The following is an 18,661-nucleotide window of genomic DNA, read 5'->3' on the forward strand; positions in this document are numbered from 1 at the left end:
AACGGCAATGTAACGGCTTTTCCGCTTTGAGAAACGCTCAATTTGCTTAGTCTGGAGAACCTTAAACAAATCATTTAACGGTCCGGGGTAGAGCCGCAGCTTGAAAGTCGTTCCTTTAATTTGATCTTAAGAAACGTTCGGCCGATCTGATTAAGGATTTATTCGTGACCTTGAAATAAAACGGAAGTTATGTAATTCGAAATCCAAAAATTAAACTATTTACCGACGTTCGTCTGGCAGTGATAGAGATGACAATTGGTCACTGTCACCAACATTATTTATCGTCGGCGATAATGGAATTTTTAAAAAAAAGTTTTGTTTTCCAAAAATATTCCCGTTTTTTTCTTTTTCATAGCAACTCTTTTTCATGTTAGTTTAAACAAAAGCCAAAAGAATCGAGTTTTGACTTTCTTGGGTGGTCTGATAATCAGACCCTGTTCGTAAACGCAACCCTACGACGGTTTTCCGCAAGTACTTTTGCTTGCTGCATTTCTGCCCTAAGCCGCTACGTACCTCGTTAAGAAACCAGGTTCACTTCGAGCTCCCCCGAGCGCACCATATTGACGGTAAACTTCGTGCGGACGTTAAATCTCCACAGCGTGATGATCATCAGAGTCTCAACCCTCACACCATCCTCGAATTCCGACTTCCAAGACGCTGGATTACAAGAGGACGCCACTCCTCCCAGTCAACGACGCTTCTCGAGTTGCGACCTTTCAATCGTTAGAACGTCCCTAACGAAATATGGTTAAAATGTTATATTAACTGGAGAGAATAAATGTCCCGTCCATTACCACATTTTTCATGAAGATAGAATACGGCAGAGCCCGGATAGCTCAGTCGGTAGAGCGTTAGGCTTTTAACCTAACGGTCCTGGGTTCGAGCCCCAGTTCGGGCGGGTAAATGTAGCGATTTTTTATTCGTTGTCAGTTTTATAACTAACGGCAATGTAACGGCTTTTCCGCTTTGAGAAACGCTCAATTTGCTTAGTCTGGAGAACCTTAAACAAATCATTTAACGGTCCGGGGTAGAGCCGCAGCTTGAAAGTCGTTCCTTTAATTTGATCTTAAGAAACGTTCGGCCGATCTGATTAAGGATTTATTCGTGACCTTGAAAAAAAACGGAAGTTATGTAATTCGAAATCCAAAAATTAAACTATTTACCGACGTTCGTCTGGCATTGATAGAGATGACAATTGGTCACTGTCACCAACATTATTTATCGTCGGCGATAATGGAATTTTTAAAAAAAAGTTTTGTTTTCCAAAAATATTCCCGTTTTTTTCTTTTTCATAGCAACTCTTTTTCATGTTAGTTTAAACAAAAGCCAAAAGAATCGAGTTTTGACTTTCTTGGGTGGTCTGATAATCAGACCCTGTTCGTAAACGCAACCCTACGACGGTTTTCCGCAAGTACTTTTGCTTGCTGCATTTCTGCCCTAAGCCGCTACGTACCTCGTTAAGAAACCAGGTTCACTTCGAGCTCCCCCGAGCGCACCATATTGACGGTAAACTTCGTGCGGACGTTAAATCTCCACAGCGTGATGATCATCAGAGTCTCAACCCTCACACCATCCTCGAATTCCGACTTCCAAGACGCTGGATTACAAGAGGACGCCACTCCTCCCAGTCAACGACGCTTCTCGAGTTGCGACCTTTCAATCGTTAGAACGTCCCTAACGAAATATGGTTAAAATGTTATATTAACTGGAGAGAATAAATGTCCCGTCCATTACCACATTTTTCATGAAGATAGAATACGGCAGAGCCCGGATAGCTCAGTCGGTAGAGCGTTAGGCTTTTAACCTAACGGTCCTGGGTTCGAGCCCCAGTTCGGGCGGGTAAATGTAGCGATTTTTTATTCGTTGTCAGTTTTATAACTAACGGCAATGTAACGGCTTTTCCGCTTTGAGAAACGCTCAATTTGCTTAGTCTGGAGAACCTTAAACAAATCATTTAACGGTCCGGGGTAGAGCCGCAGCTTGAAAGTCGTTCCTTTAATTTGATCTTAAGAAACGTTCGGCCGAAAGGATTAAGGATTTATTCGTGACCTTGAAAAAAAACGGAAGTTATGTAATTCGAAATCCAAAAATTAAACTATTTACCGACGTTCGTCTGGCATTGATAGAGATGACAATTGGTCACTGTCACCAACATTATTTATCGTCGGCGATAATGGAATTTTTAAAAAAAAGTTTTGTTTTCCAAAAATATTCCCGTTTTTTTCTTTTTCATAGCAACTCTTTTTCATGTTAGTTTAAACAAAAGCCAAAAGAATCGAGTTTTGACTTTCTTGGGTGGTCTGATAATCAGACCCTGTTCGTAAACGCAACCCTACGACGGTTTTCCGCGGGTACTTTTGCTTGCTGCATTTCTGCCCTAAGCCGCTACGTACCTCGTTAAGAAACCTGGTTCACTTCGAGCTCCCCCGAGCGCACCATATTGACGGTAAACTTCGTGCGGACGTTAAATCTCCACAGCGTGATGATCATCAGAGTCTCCACCCTCACACCATCCTCGAATTCCGACTTCCAAGACGCTGGATTACAAGAGGACGCCACTCCTCCCAGTCAACGACGCTTCTCGAGTTGCGACCTTTCAATCGTTAGAACGTCCCTAACGAAATATGGTTAAAATGTTATATTAACTGGAGAGAATAAATGACCCGTCCATTACCACATTTTTCATGAAGATAAAATACGGCAGAGCCCGGATAGCTCAGTCGGTAGAGCGTTAGGCTTTTAACCTAACGGTCCTGGGTTCGAGCCCCAGTTCGGGCGGGTAAATGTTGCGATTTTTTATTCGTTGTCAGTTTTATAACTAACGGCAATGTAACGGCTTTTCCGCTTTGAGAAACGCTCAATTTGCTTAGTCTGGAGAACCTTAAACAAATCATTTAACGGTCCGGGGTAGAGCCGCAGCTTGAAAGTCGTTCCTTTAATTTGATCTTAAGAAACGTTCGGCCGATCTGATTAAGGATTTATTCGTGACCTTGAAAAAAAACGGAAGTTATGTAATTCGAAATCCAAAAATTAAACTATTTACCGACGTTCGTCTGGCATTGATAGAGATGACAATTGGTCACTGTCACCAACATTATTTATCGTCGGCGATAATGGAATTTTTAAAAAAAAGTTTTGTTTTCCAAAAATATTCCCGTTTTTTTCTTTTTCATAGCAACTCTTTTTCATGTTAGTTTAAACAAAAGCCAAAAGAATCGAGTTTTGACTTTCTTGGGTGGTCTGATAATCAGACCCTGTTCGTAAACGCAACCCTACGACGGTTTTCCGCAAGTACTTTTGCTTGCTGCATTTCTGCCCTAAGCCGCTACGTACCTCGTTAAGAAACCAGGTTCACTTCGAGCTCCCCCGAGCGCACCATATTGACGGTAAACTTCGTGCGGACGTTAAATCTCCACAGCGTGATGATCATCAGAGTCTCAACCCTCACACCATCCTCGAATTCCGACTTCCAAGACGCTGGATTACAAGAGGACGCCACTCCTCCCAGTCAACGACGCTTCTCGAGTTGCGACCTTTCAATCGTTAGAACGTCCCTAACGAAATATGGTTAAAATGTTATATTAACTGGAGAGAATAAATGTCCCGTCCATTACCACATTTTTCATGAAGATAGAATACGGCAGAGCCCGGATAGCTCAGTCGGTAGAGCGTTAGGCTTTTAACCTAACGGTCCTGGGTTCGAGCCCCAGTTCGGGCGGGTAAATGTAGCGATTTTTTATTCGTTGTCAGTTTTATAACTAACGGCAATGTAACGGCTTTTCCGCTTTGAGAAACGCTCAATTTGCTTAGTCTGGAGAACCTTAAACAAATCATTTAACGGTCCGGGGTAGAGCCGCAGCTTGAAAGTCGTTCCTTTAATTTGATCTTAAGAAACGTTCGGCCGATCTGATTAAGGATTTATTCGTGACCTTGAAATAAAACGGAAGTTATGTAATTCGAAATCCAAAAATTAAACTATTTACCGACGTTCGTCTGGCAGTGATAGAGATGACAATTGGTCACTGTCACCAACATTATTTATCGTCGGCGATAATGGAATTTTTAAAAAAAAGTTTTGTTTTCCAAAAATATTCCCGTTTTTTTCTTTTTCATAGCAACTCTTTTTCATGTTAGTTTAAACAAAAGCCAAAAGAATCGAGTTTTGACTTTCTTGGGTGGTCTGATAATCAGACCCTGTTCGTAAACGCAACCCTACGACGGTTTTCCGCAAGTACTTTTGCTTGCTGCATTTCTGCCCTAAGCCGCTACGTACCTCGTTAAGAAACCAGGTTCACTTCGAGCTCCCCCGAGCGCACCATATTGACGGTAAACTTCGTGCGGACGTTAAATCTCCACAGCGTGATGATCATCAGAGTCTCAACCCTCACACCATCCTCGAATTCCGACTTCCAAGACGCTGGATTACAAGAGGACGCCACTCCTCCCAGTCAACGACGCTTCTCGAGTTGCGACCTTTCAATCGTTAGAACGTCCCTAACGAAATATGGTTAAAATGTTATATTAACTGGAGAGAATAAATGTCCCGTCCATTACCACATTTTTCATGAAGATAGAATACGGCAGAGCCCGGATAGCTCAGTCGGTAGAGCGTTAGGCTTTTAACCTAACGGTCCTGGGTTCGAGCCCCAGTTCGGGCGGGTAAATGTAGCGATTTTTTATTCGTTGTCAGTTTTATAACTAACGGCAATGTAACGGCTTTTCCGCTTTGAGAAACGCTCAATTTGCTTAGTCTGGAGAACCTTAAACAAATCATTTAACGGTCCGGGGTAGAGCCGCAGCTTGAAAGTCGTTCCTTTAATTTGATCTTAAGAAACGTTCGGCCGATCTGATTAAGGATTTATTCGTGACCTTGAAAAAAAACGGAAGTTATGTAATTCGAAATCCAAAAATTAAACTATTTACCGACGTTCGTCTGGCATTGATAGAGATGACAATTGGTCACTGTCACCAACATTATTTATCGTCGGCGATAATGGAATTTTTAAAAAAAAGTTTTGTTTTCCAAAAATATTCCCGTTTTTTTCTTTTTCATAGCAACTCTTTTTCATGTTAGTTTAAACAAAAGCCAAAAGAATCGAGTTTTGACTTTCTTGGGTGGTCTGATAATCAGACCCTGTTCGTAAACGCAACCCTACGACGGTTTTCCGCAAGTACTTTTGCTTGCTGCATTTCTGCCCTAAGCCGCTACGTACCTCGTTAAGAAACCAGGTTCACTTCGAGCTCCCCCGAGCGCACCATATTGACGGTAAACTTCGTGCGGACGTTAAATCTCCACAGCGTGATGATCATCAGAGTCTCAACCCTCACACCATCCTCGAATTCCGACTTCCAAGACGCTGGATTACAAGAGGACGCCACTCCTCCCAGTCAACGACGCTTCTCGAGTTGCGACCTTTCAATCGTTAGAACGTCCCTAACGAAATATGGTTAAAATGTTATATTAACTGGAGAGAATAAATGTCCCGTCCATTACCACATTTTTCATGAAGATAGAATACGGCAGAGCCCGGATAGCTCAGTCGGTAGAGCGTTAGGCTTTTAACCTAACGGTCCTGGGTTCGAGCCCCAGTTCGGGCGGGTAAATGTAGCGATTTTTTATTCGTTGTCAGTTTTATAACTAACGGCAATGTAACGGCTTTTCCGCTTTGAGAAACGCTCAATTTGCTTAGTCTGGAGAACCTTAAACAAATCATTTAACGGTCCGGGGTAGAGCCGCAGCTTGAAAGTCGTTCCTTTAATTTGATCTTAAGAAACGTTCGGCCGAAAGGATTAAGGATTTATTCGTGACCTTGAAAAAAAACGGAAGTTATGTAATTCGAAATCCAAAAATTAAACTATTTACCGACGTTCGTCTGGCATTGATAGAGATGACAATTGGTCACTGTCACCAACATTATTTATCGTCGGCGATAATGGAATTTTTAAAAAAAAGTTTTGTTTTCCAAAAATATTCCCGTTTTTTTCTTTTTCATAGCAACTCTTTTTCATGTTAGTTTAAACAAAAGCCAAAAGAATCGAGTTTTGACTTTCTTGGGTGGTCTGATAATCAGACCCTGTTCGTAAACGCAACCCTACGACGGTTTTCCGCGGGTACTTTTGCTTGCTGCATTTCTGCCCTAAGCCGCTACGTACCTCGTTAAGAAACCTGGTTCACTTCGAGCTCCCCCGAGCGCACCATATTGACGGTAAACTTCGTGCGGACGTTAAATCTCCACAGCGTGATGATCATCAGAGTCTCCACCCTCACACCATCCTCGAATTCCGACTTCCAAGACGCTGGATTACAAGAGGACGCCACTCCTCCCAGTCAACGACGCTTCTCGAGTTGCGACCTTTCAATCGTTAGAACGTCCCTAACGAAATATGGTTAAAATGTTATATTAACTGGAGAGAATAAATGACCCGTCCATTACCACATTTTTCATGAAGATAAAATACGGCAGAGCCCGGATAGCTCAGTCGGTAGAGCGTTAGGCTTTTAACCTAACGGTCCTGGGTTCGAGCCCCAGTTCGGGCGGGTAAATGTTGCGATTTTTTATTCGTTGTCAGTTTTATAACTAACGGCAATGTAACGGCTTTTCCGCTTTGAGAAACGCTCAATTTGCTTAGTCTGGAGAACCTTAAACAAATCATTTAACGGTCCGGGGTAGAGCCGCAGCTTGAAAGTCGTTCCTTTAATTTGATCTTAAGAAACGTTCGGCCGATCTGATTAAGGATTTATTCGTGACCTTGAAAAAAAACGGAAGTTATGTAATTCGAAATCCAAAAATTAAACTATTTACCGACGTTCGTCTGGCATTGATAGAGATGACAATTGGTCACTGTCACCAACATTATTTATCGTCGGCGATAATGGAATTTTTAAAAAAAAGTTTTGTTTTCCAAAAATATTCCCGTTTTTTTCTTTTTCATAGCAACTCTTTTTCATGTTAGTTTAAACAAAAGCCAAAAGAATCGAGTTTTGACTTTCTTGGGTGGTCTGATAATCAGACCCTGTTCGTAAACGCAACCCTACGACGGTTTTCCGCAAGTACTTTTGCTTGCTGCATTTCTGCCCTAAGCCGCTACGTACCTCGTTAAGAAACCAGGTTCACTTCGAGCTCCCCCGAGCGCACCATATTGACGGTAAACTTCGTGCGGACGTTAAATCTCCACAGCGTGATGATCATCAGAGTCTCAACCCTCACACCATCCTCGAATTCCGACTTCCAAGACGCTGGATTACAAGAGGACGCCACTCCTCCCAATCAACGACGCTTCTCGAGTTGCGACCTTTCAATCGTTAGAACGTCCCTAACGAAATATGGTTAAAATGTTATATTAACTGGAGAGAATAAATGACCCGTCCATTACCACATTTTTCATGAAGATAAAATACGGCAGAGCCCGGATAGCTCAGTCGGTAGAGCGTTAGGCTTTTAACCTAACGGTCCTGGGTTCGAGCCCCAGTTCGGGCGGGTAAATGTTGCGATTTTTTATTCGTTGTCAGTTTTATAACTAACGGCAATGTAACGGCTTTTCCGCTTTGAGAAACGCTCAATTTGCTTAGTCTGGAGAACCTTAAACAAATCATTTAACGGTCCGGGGTAGAGCCGCAGCTTGAAAGTCGTTCCTTTAATTTGATCTTAAGAAACGTTCGGCCGATCTGATTAAGGATTTATTCGTGACCTTGAAAAAAAACGGAAGTTATGTAATTCGAAATCCAAAAATTAAACTATTTACCGACGTTCGTCTGGCATTGATAGAGATGACAATTGGTCACTGTCACCAACATTATTTATCGTCGGCGATAATGGAATTTTTAAAAAAAAGTTTTGTTTTCCAAAAATATTCCCGTTTTTTTCTTTTTCATAGCAACTCTTTTTCATGTTAGTTTAAACAAAAGCCAAAAGAATCGAGTTTTGACTTTCTTGGGTGGTCTGATAATCAGACCCTGTTCGTAAACGCAACCCTACGACGGTTTTCCGCAAGTACTTTTGCTTGCTGCATTTCTGCCCTAAGCCGCTACGTACCTCGTTAAGAAACCAGGTTCACTTCGAGCTCCCCCGAGCGCACCATATTGACGGTAAACTTCGTGCGGACGTTAAATCTCCACAGCGTGATGATCATCAGAGTCTCAACCCTCACACCATCCTCGAATTCCGACTTCCAAGACGCTGGATTACAAGAGGACGCCACTCCTCCCAATCAACGACGCTTCTCGAGTTGCGACCTTTCAATCGTTAGAACGTCCCTAACGAAATATGGTTAAAATGTTATATTAACTGGAGAGAATAAATGTCCCGTCCATTACCACATTTTTCATGAAGATAGAATACGGCAGAGCCCGGATAGCTCAGTCGGTAGAGCGTTAGGCTTTTAACCTAACGGTCCTGGGTTCGAGCCCCAGTTCGGGCGGGTAAATGTAGCGATTTTTTATTCGTTGTCAGTTTTATAACTAACGGCAATGTAACGGCTTTTCCGCTTTGAGAAACGCTCAATTTGCTTAGTCTGGAGAACCTTAAACAAATCATTTAACGGTCCGGGGTAGAGCCGCAGCTTGAAAGTCGTTCCTTTAATTTGATCTTAAGAAACGTTCGGCCGATCTGATTAAGGATTTATTCGTGACCTTGAAAAAAAACGGAAGTTATGTAATTCGAAATCCAAAAATTAAACTATTTACCGACGTTCGTCTGGCATTGATAGAGATGACAATTGGTCACTGTCACCAACATTATTTATCGTCGGCGATAATGGAATTTTTAAAAAAAAGTTTTGTTTTCCAAAAATATTCCCGTTTTTTTCTTTTTCATAGCAACTCTTTTTCATGTTAGTTTAAACAAAAGCCAAAAGAATCGAGTTTTGACTTTCTTGGGTGGTCTGATAATCAGACCCTGTTCGTAAACGCAACCCTACGACGGTTTTCCGCAAGTACTTTTGCTTGCTGCATTTCTGCCCTAAGCCGCTACGTACCTCGTTAAGAAACCAGGTTCACTTCGAGCTCCCCCGAGCGCACCATATTGACGGTAAACTTCGTGCGGACGTTAAATCTCCACAGCGTGATGATCATCAGAGTCTCAACCCTCACACCATCCTCGAATTCCGACTTCCAAGACGCTGGATTACAAGAGGACGCCACTCCTCCCAGTCAACGACGCTTCTCGAGTTGCGACCTTTCAATCGTTAGAACGTCCCTAACGAAATATGGTTAAAATGTTATATTAACTGGAGAGAATAAATGTCCCGTCCATTACCACATTTTTCATGAAGATAGAATACGGCAGAGCCCGGATAGCTCAGTCGGTAGAGCGTTAGGCTTTTAACCTAACGGTCCTGGGTTCGAGCCCCAGTTCGGGCGGGTAAATGTAGCGATTTTTTATTCGTTGTCAGTTTTATAACTAACGGCAATGTAACGGCTTTTCCGCTTTGAGAAACGCTCAATTTGCTTAGTCTGGAGAACCTTAAACAAATCATTTAACGGTCCGGGGTAGAGCCGCAGCTTGAAAGTCGTTCCTTTAATTTGATCTTAAGAAACGTTCGGCCGATCTGATTAAGGATTTATTCGTGACCTTGAAAAAAAACGGAAGTTATGTAATTCGAAATCCAAAAATTAAACTATTTACCGACGTTCGTCTGGCATTGATAGAGATGACAATTGGTCACTGTCACCAACATTATTTATCGTCGGCGATAATGGAATTTTTAAAAAAAAGTTTTGTTTTCCAAAAATATTCCCGTTTTTTTCTTTTTCATAGCAACTCTTTTTCATGTTAGTTTAAACAAAAGCCAAAAGAATCGAGTTTTGACTTTCTTGGGTGGTCTGATAATCAGACCCTGTTCGTAAACGCAACCCTACGACGGTTTTCCGCAAGTACTTTTGCTTGCTGCATTTCTGCCCTAAGCCGCTACGTACCTCGTTAAGAAACCAGGTTCACTTCGAGCTCCCCCGAGCGCACCATATTGACGGTAAACTTCGTGCGGACGTTAAATCTCCACAGCGTGATGATCATCAGAGTCTCAACCCTCACACCATCCTCGAATTCCGACTTCCAAGACGCTGGATTACAAGAGGACGCCACTCCTCCCAGTCAACGACGCTTCTCGAGTTGCGACCTTTCAATCGTTAGAACGTCCCTAACGAAATATGGTTAAAATGTTATATTAACTGGAGAGAATAAATGTCCCGTCCATTACCACATTTTTCATGAAGATAGAATACGGCAGAGCCCGGATAGCACAGTCGGTAGAGCGTTAGGCTTTTAACCTAACGGTCCTGGGTTCGAGCCCCAGTTCGGGCGGGTAAATGTAGCGATTTTTTATTCGTTGTCAGTTTTATAACTAACGGCAATGTAACGGCTTTTCCGCTTTGAGAAACGCTCAATTTGCTTAGTCTGGAGAACCTTAAACAAATCATTTAACGGTCCGGGGTAGAGCCGCAGCTTGAAAGTCGTTCCTTTAATTTGATCTTAAGAAACGTTCGGCCGATCTGATTAAGGATTTATTCGTGACCTTGAAAAAAAACGGAAGTTATGTAATTCGAAATCCAAAAATTAAACTATTTACCGACGTTCGTCTGGCATTGATAGAGATGACAATTGGTCACTGTCACCAACATTATTTATCGTCGGCGATAATGGAATTTTTAAAAAAAAGTTTTGTTTTCCAAAAATATTCCCGTTTTTTTCTTTTTCATAGCAACTCTTTTTCATGTTAGTTTAAACAAAAGCCAAAAGAATCGAGTTTTGACTTTCTTGGGTGGTCTGATAATCAGACCCTGTTCGTAAACGCAACCCTACGACGGTTTTCCGCAAGTACTTTTGCTTGCTGCATTTCTGCCCTAAGCCGCTACGTACCTCGTTAAGAAACCAGGTTCACTTCGAGCTCCCCCGAGCGCACCATATTGACGGTAAACTTCGTGCGGACGTTAAATCTCCACAGCGTGATGATCATCAGAGTCTCAACCCTCACACCATCCTCGAATTCCGACTTCCAAGACGCTGGATTACAAGAGGACGCCACTCCTCCCAATCAACGACGCTTCTCGAGTTGCGACCTTTCAATCGTTAGAACGTCCCTAACGAAATATGGTTAAAATGTTATATTAACTGGAGAGAATAAATGACCCGTCCATTACCACATTTTTCATGAAGATAAAATACGGCAGAGCCCGGATAGCTCAGTCGGTAGAGCGTTAGGCTTTTAACCTAACGGTCCTGGGTTCGAGCCCCAGTTCGGGCGGGTAAATGTTGCGATTTTTTATTCGTTGTCAGTTTTATAACTAACGGCAATGTAACGGCTTTTCCGCTTTGAGAAACGCTCAATTTGCTTAGTCTGGAGAACCTTAAACAAATCATTTAACGGTCCGGGGTAGAGCCGCAGCTTGAAAGTCGTTCCTTTAATTTGATCTTAAGAAACGTTCGGCCGATCTGATTAAGGATTTATTCGTGACCTTGAAAAAAAACGGAAGTTATGTAATTCGAAATCCAAAAATTAAACTATTTACCGACGTTCGTCTGGCATTGATAGAGATGACAATTGGTCACTGTCACCAACATTATTTATCGTCGGCGATAATGGAATTTTTAAAAAAAAGTTTTGTTTTCCAAAAATATTCCCGTTTTTTTCTTTTTCATAGCAACTCTTTTTCATGTTAGTTTAAACAAAAGCCAAAAGAATCGAGTTTTGACTTTCTTGGGTGGTCTGATAATCAGACCCTGTTCGTAAACGCAACCCTACGACGGTTTTCCGCAAGTACTTTTGCTTGCTGCATTTCTGCCCTAAGCCGCTACGTACCTCGTTAAGAAACCAGGTTCACTTCGAGCTCCCCCGAGCGCACCATATTGACGGTAAACTTCGTGCGGACGTTAAATCTCCACAGCGTGATGATCATCAGAGTCTCAACCCTCACACCATCCTCGAATTCCGACTTCCAAGACGCTGGATTACAAGAGGACGCCACTCCTCCCAGTCAACGACGCTTCTCGAGTTGCGACCTTTCAATCGTTAGAACGTCCCTAACGAAATATGGTTAAAATGTTATATTAACTGGAGAGAATAAATGTCCCGTCCATTACCACATTTTTCATGAAGATAGAATACGGCAGAGCCCGGATAGCACAGTCGGTAGAGCGTTAGGCTTTTAACCTAACGGTCCTGGGTTCGAGCCCCAGTTCGGGCGGGTAAATGTAGCGATTTTTTATTCGTTGTCAGTTTTATAACTAACGGCAATGTAACGGCTTTTCCGCTTTGAGAAACGCTCAATTTGCTTAGTCTGGAGAACCTTAAACAAATCATTTAACGGTCCGGGGTAGAGCCGCAGCTTGAAAGTCGTTCCTTTAATTTGATCTTAAGAAACGTTCGGCCGATCTGATTAAGGATTTATTCGTGACCTTGAAAAAAAACGGAAGTTATGTAATTCGAAATCCAAAAATTAAACTATTTACCGACGTTCGTCTGGCATTGATAGAGATGACAATTGGTCACTGTCACCAACATTATTTATCGTCGGCGATAATGGAATTTTTAAAAAAAAGTTTTGTTTTCCAAAAATATTCCCGTTTTTTTCTTTTTCATAGCAACTCTTTTTCATGTTAGTTTAAACAAAAGCCAAAAGAATCGAGTTTTGACTTTCTTGGGTGGTCTGATAATCAGACCCTGTTCGTAAACGCAACCCTACGACGGTTTTCCGCAAGTACTTTTGCTTGCTGCATTTCTGCCCTAAGCCGCTACGTACCTCGTTAAGAAACCAGGTTCACTTCGAGCTCCCCCGAGCGCACCATATTGACGGTAAACTTCGTGCGGACGTTAAATCTCCACAGCGTGATGATCATCAGAGTCTCAACCCTCACACCATCCTCGAATTCCGACTTCCAAGACGCTGGATTACAAGAGGACGCCACTCCTCCCAGTCAACGACGCTTCTCGAGTTGCGACCTTTCAATCGTTAGAACGTCCCTAACGAAATATGGTTAAAATGTTATATTAACTGGAGAGAATAAATGTCCCGTCCATTACCACATTTTTCATGAAGATAGAATACGGCAGAGCCCGGATAGCACAGTCGGTAGAGCGTTAGGCTTTTAACCTAACGGTCCTGGGTTCGAGCCCCAGTTCGGGCGGGTAAATGTAGCGATTTTTTATTCGTTGTCAGTTTTATAACTAACGGCAATGTAACGGCTTTTCCGCTTTGAGAAACGCTCAATTTGCTTAGTCTGGAGAACCTTAAACAAATCATTTAACGGTCCGGGGTAGAGCCGCAGCTTGAAAGTCGTTCCTTTAATTTGATCTTAAGAAACGTTCGGCCGATCTGATTAAGGATTTATTCGTGACCTTGAAAAAAAACGGAAGTTATGTAATTCGAAATCCAAAAATTAAACTATTTACCGACGTTCGTCTGGCATTGATAGAGATGACAATTGGTCACTGTCACCAACATTATTTATCGTCGGCGATAATGGAATTTTTAAAAAAAAATTTTGTTTTCCAAAAATATTCCCGTTTTTTTCTTTTTCATAGCAACTCTTTTTCATGTTAGTTTAAACAAAAGCCAAAAGAATCGAGTTTTGACTTTCTTGGGTGGTCTGATAATCAGACCCTGTTCGTAAACGCAACCCTACGACGGTTTTCCGCAAGTACTTTTGCTTGCTGCATTTCTGCCCTAAGCCGCTACGTACCTCGTTAAGAAACCAGGTTCACTTCGAGCTCCCCCGAGCGCACCATATTGACGGTAAACTTCGTGCGGACGTTAAATCTCCACAGCGTGATGATCATCAGAGTCTCAACCCTCACACCATCCTCGAATTCCGACTTCCAAGACGCTGGATTACAAGAGGACGCCACTCCTCCCAGTCAACGACGCTTCTCGAGTTGCGACCTTTCAATCGTTAGAACGTCCCTAACGAAATATGGTTAAAATGTTATATTAACTGGAGAGAATAAATGTCCCGTCCATTACCACATTTTTCATGAAGATAGAATACGGCAGAGCCCGGATAGCTCAGTCGGTAGAGCGTTAGGCTTTTAACCTAACGGTCCTGGGTTCGAGCCCCAGTTCGGGCGGGTAAATGTAGCGATTTTTTATTCGTTGTCAGTTTTATAACTAACGGCAATGTAACGGCTTTTCCGCTTTGAGAAACGCTCAATTTGCTTAGTCTGGAGAACCTTAAACAAATCATTTAACGGTCCGGGGTAGAGCCGCAGCTTGAAAGTCGTTCCTTTAATTTGATCTTAAGAAACGTTCGGCCGATCTGATTAAGGATTTATTCGTGACCTTGAAAAAAAACGGAAGTTATGTAATTCGAAATCCAAAAATTAAACTATTTACCGACGTTCGTCTGGCATTGATAGAGATGACAATTGGTCACTGTCACCAACATTATTTATCGTCGGCGATAATGGAATTTTTAAAAAAAAGTTTTGTTTTCCAAAAATATTCCCGTTTTTTTCTTTTTCATAGCAACTCTTTTTCATGTTAGTTTAAACAAAAGCCAAAAGAATCGAGTTTTGACTTTCTTGGGTGGTCTGATAATCAGACCCTGTTCGTAAACGCAACCCTACGACGGTTTTCCGCAAGTACTTTTGCTTGCTGCATTTCTGCCCTAAGCCGCTACGTACCTCGTTAAGAAACCAGGTTCACTTCGAGCTCCCCCGAGCGCACCATATTGACGGTAAACTTCGTGCGGACGTTAAATCTCCACAGCGTGATGATCATCAGAGTCTCAACCCTCACACCATCCTCGAATTCCGACTTCCAAGACGCTGGATTACAAGAGGACGCCACTCCTCCCAGTCAACGACGCTTCTCGAGTTGCGACCTTTCAATCGTTAGAACGTCCCTAACGAAATATGGTTAAAATGTTATATTAACTGGAGAGAATAAATGTCCCGTCCATTACCACATTTTTCATGAAGATAGAATACGGCAGAGCCCGGATAGCTCAGTCGGTAGAGCGTTAGGCTTTTAACCTAACGGTCCTGGGTTCGAGCCCCAGTTCGGGCGGGTAAATGTAGCGATTTTTTATTCGTTGTCAGTTTTATAACTAACGGCAATGTAACGGCTTTTCCGCTTTGAGAAACGCTCAATTTGCTTAGTCTGGAGAACCTTAAACAAATCATTTAACGGTCCGGGGTAGAGCCGCAGCTTGAAAGTCGTTCCTTTAATTTGATCTTAAGAAACGTTCGGCCGATCTGATTAAGGATTTATTCGTGACCTTGAAAAAAAACGGAAGTTATGTAATTCGAAATCCAAAAATTAAACTATTTACCGACGTTCGTCTGGCATTGATAGAGATGACAATTGGTCACTGTCACCAACATTATTTATCGTCGGCGATAATGGAATTTTTAAAAAAAAGTTTTGTTTTCCAAAAATATTCCCGTTTTTTTCTTTTTCATAGCAACTCTTTTTCATGTTAGTTTAAACAAAAGCCAAAAGAATCGAGTTTTGACTTTCTTGGGTGGTCTGATAATCAGACCCTGTTCGTAAACGCAACCCTACGACGGTTTTCCGCAAGTACTTTTGCTTGCTGCATTTCTGCCCTAAGCCGCTACGTACCTCGTTAAGAAAATAGGTTCACTTCGAGCTCCCCCGAGCGCACCATATTGACGGTAAACTTCGTGCGGACGTTAAATCTCCACAGCGTGATGATCATCAGAGTCTCAACCCTCACACCATCCTCGAATTCCGACTTCCAAGACGCTGGATTACAAGAGGACGCCACTCCTCCCAGTCAACGACGCTTCTCGAGTTGCGACCTTTCAATCGTTAGAACGTCCCTAACGAAATATGGTTAAAATGTTATATTAACTGGAGAGAATAAATGTCCCGTCCATTACCACATTTTTCATGAAGATAGAATACGGCAGAGCCCGGATAGCTCAGTCGGTAGAGCGTTAGGCTTTTAACCTAACGGTCCTGGGTTCGAGCCCCAGTTCGGGCGGGTAAATGTAGCGATTTTTTATTCGTTGTCAGTTTTATAACTAACGGCAATGTAACGGCTTTTCCGCTTTGAGAAACGCTCAATTTGCTTAGTCTGGAGAACCTTAAACAAATCATTTAACGGTCCGGGGTAGAGCCGCAGCTTGAAAGTCGTTCCTTTAATTTGATCTTAAGAAACGTTCGGCCGATCTGATTAAGGATTTATTCGTGACCTTGAAAAAAAACGGAAGTTATGTAATTCGAAATCCAAAAATTAAACTATTTACCGACGTTCGTCTGGCATTGATAGAGATGACAATTGGTCACTGTCACCAACATTATTTATCGTCGGCGATAATGGAATTTTTAAAAAAAAATTTTGTTTTCCAAAAATATTCCCGTTTTTTTCTTTTTCATAGCAACTCTTTTTCATGTTAGTTTAAACAAAAGCCAAAAGAATCGAGTTTTGACTTTCTTGGGTGGTCTGATAATCAGACCCTGTTCGTAAACGCAACCCTACGACGGTTTTCCGCAAGTACTTTTGCTTGCTGCATTTCTGCCCTAAGCCGCTACGTACCTCGTTAAGAAACCAGGTTCACTTCGAGCTCCCCCGAGCGCACCATATTGACGGTAAACTTCGTGCGGACGTTAAATCTCCACAGCGTGATGATCATCAGAGTCTCAACCCTCACACCATCCTCGAATTCCGACTTCCAAGACGCTGGATTACAAGAGGACGCCACTCCTCCCAGTCAACGACGCTTCTCGAGTTGCGACCTTTCAATCGTTAGAACGTCCCTAACGAAATATGGTTAAAATGTTATATTAACTGGAGAGAATAAATGTCCCGTCCATTACCACATTTTTCATGAAGATAGAATACGGCAGAGCCCGGATAGCACAGTCGGTAGAGCGTTAGGCTTTTAACCTAACGGTCCTGGGTTCGAGCCCCAGTTCGGGCGGGTAAATGTAGCGATTTTTTATTCGTTGTCAGTTTTATAACTAACGGCAATGTAACGGCTTTTCCGCTTTGAGAAACGCTCAATTTGCTTAGTCTGGAGAACCTTAAACAAATCATTTAACGGTCCGGGGTAGAGCCGCAGCTTGAAAGTCGTTCCTTTAATTTGATCTTAAGAAACGTTCGGCCGATCTGATTAAGGATTTATTCGTGACCTTGAAAAAAAACGGAAGTTATGTAATTCGAAATCCAAAAATTAAACTATTTACCGACGTTCGTCTGGCATTGATAGAGATGACAATTGGTCACTGTCACCAACATTATTTATCGTCGGCGATAATGGAATTTTTAAAAAAAAATTTTGTTTTCCAAAAATATTCCCGTTTTTTTCTTTTTCATAGCAACTCTTTTTCATGTTAGTTTAAACAAAAGCCAAAAGAATCGAGTTTTGACTTTCTTGGGTGGTCTGATAATCAGACCCTGTTCGTAAACGCAACCCTACGACGGTTTTCCGCAAGTACTTTTGCTTGCTGCATTTCTGCCCTAAGCCGCTACGTACCTCGTTAAGAAACCAGGTTCACTTCGAGCTCCCCCGAGCGCACCATATTGACGGTAAACTTCGTGCGGACGTTAAATCTCCACAGCGTGATGATCATCAGAGTCTCAACCCTCACACCATCCTCGAATTCCGACTTCCAAGACGCTGGATTACAAGAGGACGCCACTCCTCCCAGTCAACGACGCTTCTCGAGTTGCGACCTTTCAATCGTTAGAACGTCCCTAACGAAATATGGTTAAAATGTTATATTAACTGGAGAGAATAAATGTCCCGTCCATTACCACATTTTTCATGAAGATAGAATACGGCAGAGCCCGGATAGCTCAGTCGGTAGAGCGTTAGGCTTTTAACCTAACGGTCCTGGGTTCGAGCCCCAGTTCGGGCGGGTAAATGTAGCGATTTTTTATTCGTTGTCAGTTTTATAACTAACGGCAATGTAACGGCTTTTCCGCTTTGAGAAACGCTCAATTTGCTTAGTCTGGAGAACCTTAAACAAATCATTTAACGGTCCGGGGTAGAGCCGCAGCTTGAAAGTCGTTCCTTTAATTTGATCTTAAGAAACGTTCGGCCGATCTGATTAAGGATTTACTCGTGACCTTGAAAAAAAACGGAAGTTATGTAATTCGAAATCCAAAAATTAAACTATTTACCGACGTTCGTCTGGCATTGATAGAGATGACAATTGGTCACTGTCACCAACATTATTTATCGTCGGCGATAATGGAATTTTTTAAAAAAAGTTTTGTTTTCCAAAAATATTCCCGTTTTTTTCTTTTTCATAGCAACTCTTTTTCATGTTAGTTTAAACAAAAGCCAAAAGAATCGAGTTTTGACTTTCTTGGGTGGTCTGATAATCAGACCCTGTTCGTAAACGCAACCCTACGACGGTTTTCCGCAAGTACTTTTGCTTGCTGCATTTCTGCCCTAAGCCGCTACGTACCTCGTTAAGAAACCAGGTTCACTTCGAGCTCCCCCGAGCGCACCATATTGACGGTAAACTTCGTGCGGACGTTAAATCTCCACAGCGTGATGATCATCAGAGTCTCAACCCTCACACCATCCTCGAATTCCGACTTCCAAGACGCTGGATTACAAGAGGACGCCACTCCTCCCAGTCAACGACGCTTCTCGAGTTGCGACCTTTCAATCGTTAGAACGTCCCTAACGAAATATGGTTAAAATGTTATATTAACTGGAGAGAATAAATGTCCCGTCCATTACCACATTT

The 18,661-nt window shown here is 42.3% G+C and overlaps 35 non-coding genes across 35 annotated transcripts; 15 read left to right on the top strand and 20 right to left on the bottom strand.

Moving 5' to 3' along the window:
- Nucleotides 1-389: 389 nt before the first annotated feature.
- Nucleotides 390-689, bottom strand: LOC149965137 (signal recognition particle RNA). Its single transcript, XR_016473205.1, has one exon.
- A 136-nt stretch (nt 690-825) lies between these two features.
- Nucleotides 826-898, top strand: TRNAK-UUU (transfer RNA lysine (anticodon UUU)). The gene has a single exon. It is a non-coding gene; the product is annotated as a tRNA-Lys (tRNA).
- Nucleotides 899-1,329: 431 nt separating this feature from the next.
- On the bottom strand, nt 1,330-1,629 carry LOC149965139 (signal recognition particle RNA). Its single transcript, XR_016473206.1, has one exon.
- Nucleotides 1,630-1,765: 136 nt separating this feature from the next.
- Nucleotides 1,766-1,838, top strand: TRNAK-UUU (transfer RNA lysine (anticodon UUU)). The gene has a single exon. It is a non-coding gene; the product is annotated as a tRNA-Lys (tRNA).
- A 431-nt stretch (nt 1,839-2,269) lies between these two features.
- Nucleotides 2,270-2,569, bottom strand: LOC149965141 (signal recognition particle RNA). Its single transcript, XR_016473952.1, has one exon.
- A 136-nt stretch (nt 2,570-2,705) lies between these two features.
- TRNAK-UUU (transfer RNA lysine (anticodon UUU)) lies at nt 2,706-2,778 on the top strand. The gene has a single exon. It is a non-coding gene; the product is annotated as a tRNA-Lys (tRNA).
- Nucleotides 2,779-3,209: 431 nt separating this feature from the next.
- On the bottom strand, nt 3,210-3,509 carry LOC149965143 (signal recognition particle RNA). Its single transcript, XR_016473207.1, has one exon.
- A 136-nt stretch (nt 3,510-3,645) lies between these two features.
- On the top strand, nt 3,646-3,718 carry TRNAK-UUU (transfer RNA lysine (anticodon UUU)). The gene has a single exon. It is a non-coding gene; the product is annotated as a tRNA-Lys (tRNA).
- A 431-nt stretch (nt 3,719-4,149) lies between these two features.
- On the bottom strand, nt 4,150-4,449 carry LOC149965145 (signal recognition particle RNA). The gene has a single exon (XR_016473208.1).
- A 136-nt stretch (nt 4,450-4,585) lies between these two features.
- On the top strand, nt 4,586-4,658 carry TRNAK-UUU (transfer RNA lysine (anticodon UUU)). The gene has a single exon. It is a non-coding gene; the product is annotated as a tRNA-Lys (tRNA).
- A 431-nt stretch (nt 4,659-5,089) lies between these two features.
- LOC149965147 (signal recognition particle RNA) lies at nt 5,090-5,389 on the bottom strand. The gene has a single exon (XR_016473209.1).
- Nucleotides 5,390-5,525: 136 nt separating this feature from the next.
- On the top strand, nt 5,526-5,598 carry TRNAK-UUU (transfer RNA lysine (anticodon UUU)). The gene has a single exon. It is a non-coding gene; the product is annotated as a tRNA-Lys (tRNA).
- A 431-nt stretch (nt 5,599-6,029) lies between these two features.
- LOC149965149 (signal recognition particle RNA) lies at nt 6,030-6,329 on the bottom strand. The gene has a single exon (XR_016473955.1).
- A 136-nt stretch (nt 6,330-6,465) lies between these two features.
- TRNAK-UUU (transfer RNA lysine (anticodon UUU)) lies at nt 6,466-6,538 on the top strand. Its single transcript has one exon. It is a non-coding gene; the product is annotated as a tRNA-Lys (tRNA).
- A 431-nt stretch (nt 6,539-6,969) lies between these two features.
- On the bottom strand, nt 6,970-7,269 carry LOC149965151 (signal recognition particle RNA). Its single transcript, XR_016473261.1, has one exon.
- Nucleotides 7,270-7,405: 136 nt separating this feature from the next.
- TRNAK-UUU (transfer RNA lysine (anticodon UUU)) lies at nt 7,406-7,478 on the top strand. Its single transcript has one exon. It is a non-coding gene; the product is annotated as a tRNA-Lys (tRNA).
- Nucleotides 7,479-7,909: 431 nt separating this feature from the next.
- LOC149965153 (signal recognition particle RNA) lies at nt 7,910-8,209 on the bottom strand. Its single transcript, XR_016473262.1, has one exon.
- A 136-nt stretch (nt 8,210-8,345) lies between these two features.
- Nucleotides 8,346-8,418, top strand: TRNAK-UUU (transfer RNA lysine (anticodon UUU)). The gene has a single exon. It is a non-coding gene; the product is annotated as a tRNA-Lys (tRNA).
- Nucleotides 8,419-8,849: 431 nt separating this feature from the next.
- On the bottom strand, nt 8,850-9,149 carry LOC149965155 (signal recognition particle RNA). Its single transcript, XR_016473210.1, has one exon.
- Nucleotides 9,150-9,285: 136 nt separating this feature from the next.
- Nucleotides 9,286-9,358, top strand: TRNAK-UUU (transfer RNA lysine (anticodon UUU)). Its single transcript has one exon. It is a non-coding gene; the product is annotated as a tRNA-Lys (tRNA).
- A 431-nt stretch (nt 9,359-9,789) lies between these two features.
- LOC149965157 (signal recognition particle RNA) lies at nt 9,790-10,089 on the bottom strand. The gene has a single exon (XR_016473211.1).
- Nucleotides 10,090-10,729: 640 nt separating this feature from the next.
- Nucleotides 10,730-11,029, bottom strand: LOC149965158 (signal recognition particle RNA). The gene has a single exon (XR_016473263.1).
- A 136-nt stretch (nt 11,030-11,165) lies between these two features.
- On the top strand, nt 11,166-11,238 carry TRNAK-UUU (transfer RNA lysine (anticodon UUU)). Its single transcript has one exon. It is a non-coding gene; the product is annotated as a tRNA-Lys (tRNA).
- A 431-nt stretch (nt 11,239-11,669) lies between these two features.
- On the bottom strand, nt 11,670-11,969 carry LOC149965160 (signal recognition particle RNA). The gene has a single exon (XR_016473212.1).
- A 640-nt stretch (nt 11,970-12,609) lies between these two features.
- LOC149965161 (signal recognition particle RNA) lies at nt 12,610-12,909 on the bottom strand. Its single transcript, XR_016473213.1, has one exon.
- Nucleotides 12,910-13,549: 640 nt separating this feature from the next.
- Nucleotides 13,550-13,849, bottom strand: LOC149965162 (signal recognition particle RNA). The gene has a single exon (XR_016473214.1).
- Nucleotides 13,850-13,985: 136 nt separating this feature from the next.
- TRNAK-UUU (transfer RNA lysine (anticodon UUU)) lies at nt 13,986-14,058 on the top strand. The gene has a single exon. It is a non-coding gene; the product is annotated as a tRNA-Lys (tRNA).
- Nucleotides 14,059-14,489: 431 nt separating this feature from the next.
- On the bottom strand, nt 14,490-14,789 carry LOC149965164 (signal recognition particle RNA). Its single transcript, XR_016473215.1, has one exon.
- A 136-nt stretch (nt 14,790-14,925) lies between these two features.
- Nucleotides 14,926-14,998, top strand: TRNAK-UUU (transfer RNA lysine (anticodon UUU)). The gene has a single exon. It is a non-coding gene; the product is annotated as a tRNA-Lys (tRNA).
- Nucleotides 14,999-15,429: 431 nt separating this feature from the next.
- Nucleotides 15,430-15,729, bottom strand: LOC149965166 (signal recognition particle RNA). Its single transcript, XR_016473278.1, has one exon.
- A 136-nt stretch (nt 15,730-15,865) lies between these two features.
- TRNAK-UUU (transfer RNA lysine (anticodon UUU)) lies at nt 15,866-15,938 on the top strand. Its single transcript has one exon. It is a non-coding gene; the product is annotated as a tRNA-Lys (tRNA).
- Nucleotides 15,939-16,369: 431 nt separating this feature from the next.
- Nucleotides 16,370-16,669, bottom strand: LOC149965168 (signal recognition particle RNA). The gene has a single exon (XR_016473216.1).
- A 640-nt stretch (nt 16,670-17,309) lies between these two features.
- LOC149965169 (signal recognition particle RNA) lies at nt 17,310-17,609 on the bottom strand. Its single transcript, XR_016473217.1, has one exon.
- Nucleotides 17,610-17,745: 136 nt separating this feature from the next.
- Nucleotides 17,746-17,818, top strand: TRNAK-UUU (transfer RNA lysine (anticodon UUU)). Its single transcript has one exon. It is a non-coding gene; the product is annotated as a tRNA-Lys (tRNA).
- Nucleotides 17,819-18,249: 431 nt separating this feature from the next.
- On the bottom strand, nt 18,250-18,549 carry LOC149965171 (signal recognition particle RNA). Its single transcript, XR_016473218.1, has one exon.
- Nucleotides 18,550-18,661: the final 112 nt, after the last annotated feature.

Source organism: Leiobunum rupestre, chromosome 1, assembly GCF_980474605.1.
Source record: "Leiobunum rupestre chromosome 1, qqLeiRupe1.1.hap1, whole genome shotgun sequence".
Classification (NCBI taxonomy): Eukaryota; Metazoa; Arthropoda; class Arachnida; order Opiliones; family Sclerosomatidae; genus Leiobunum; species Leiobunum rupestre.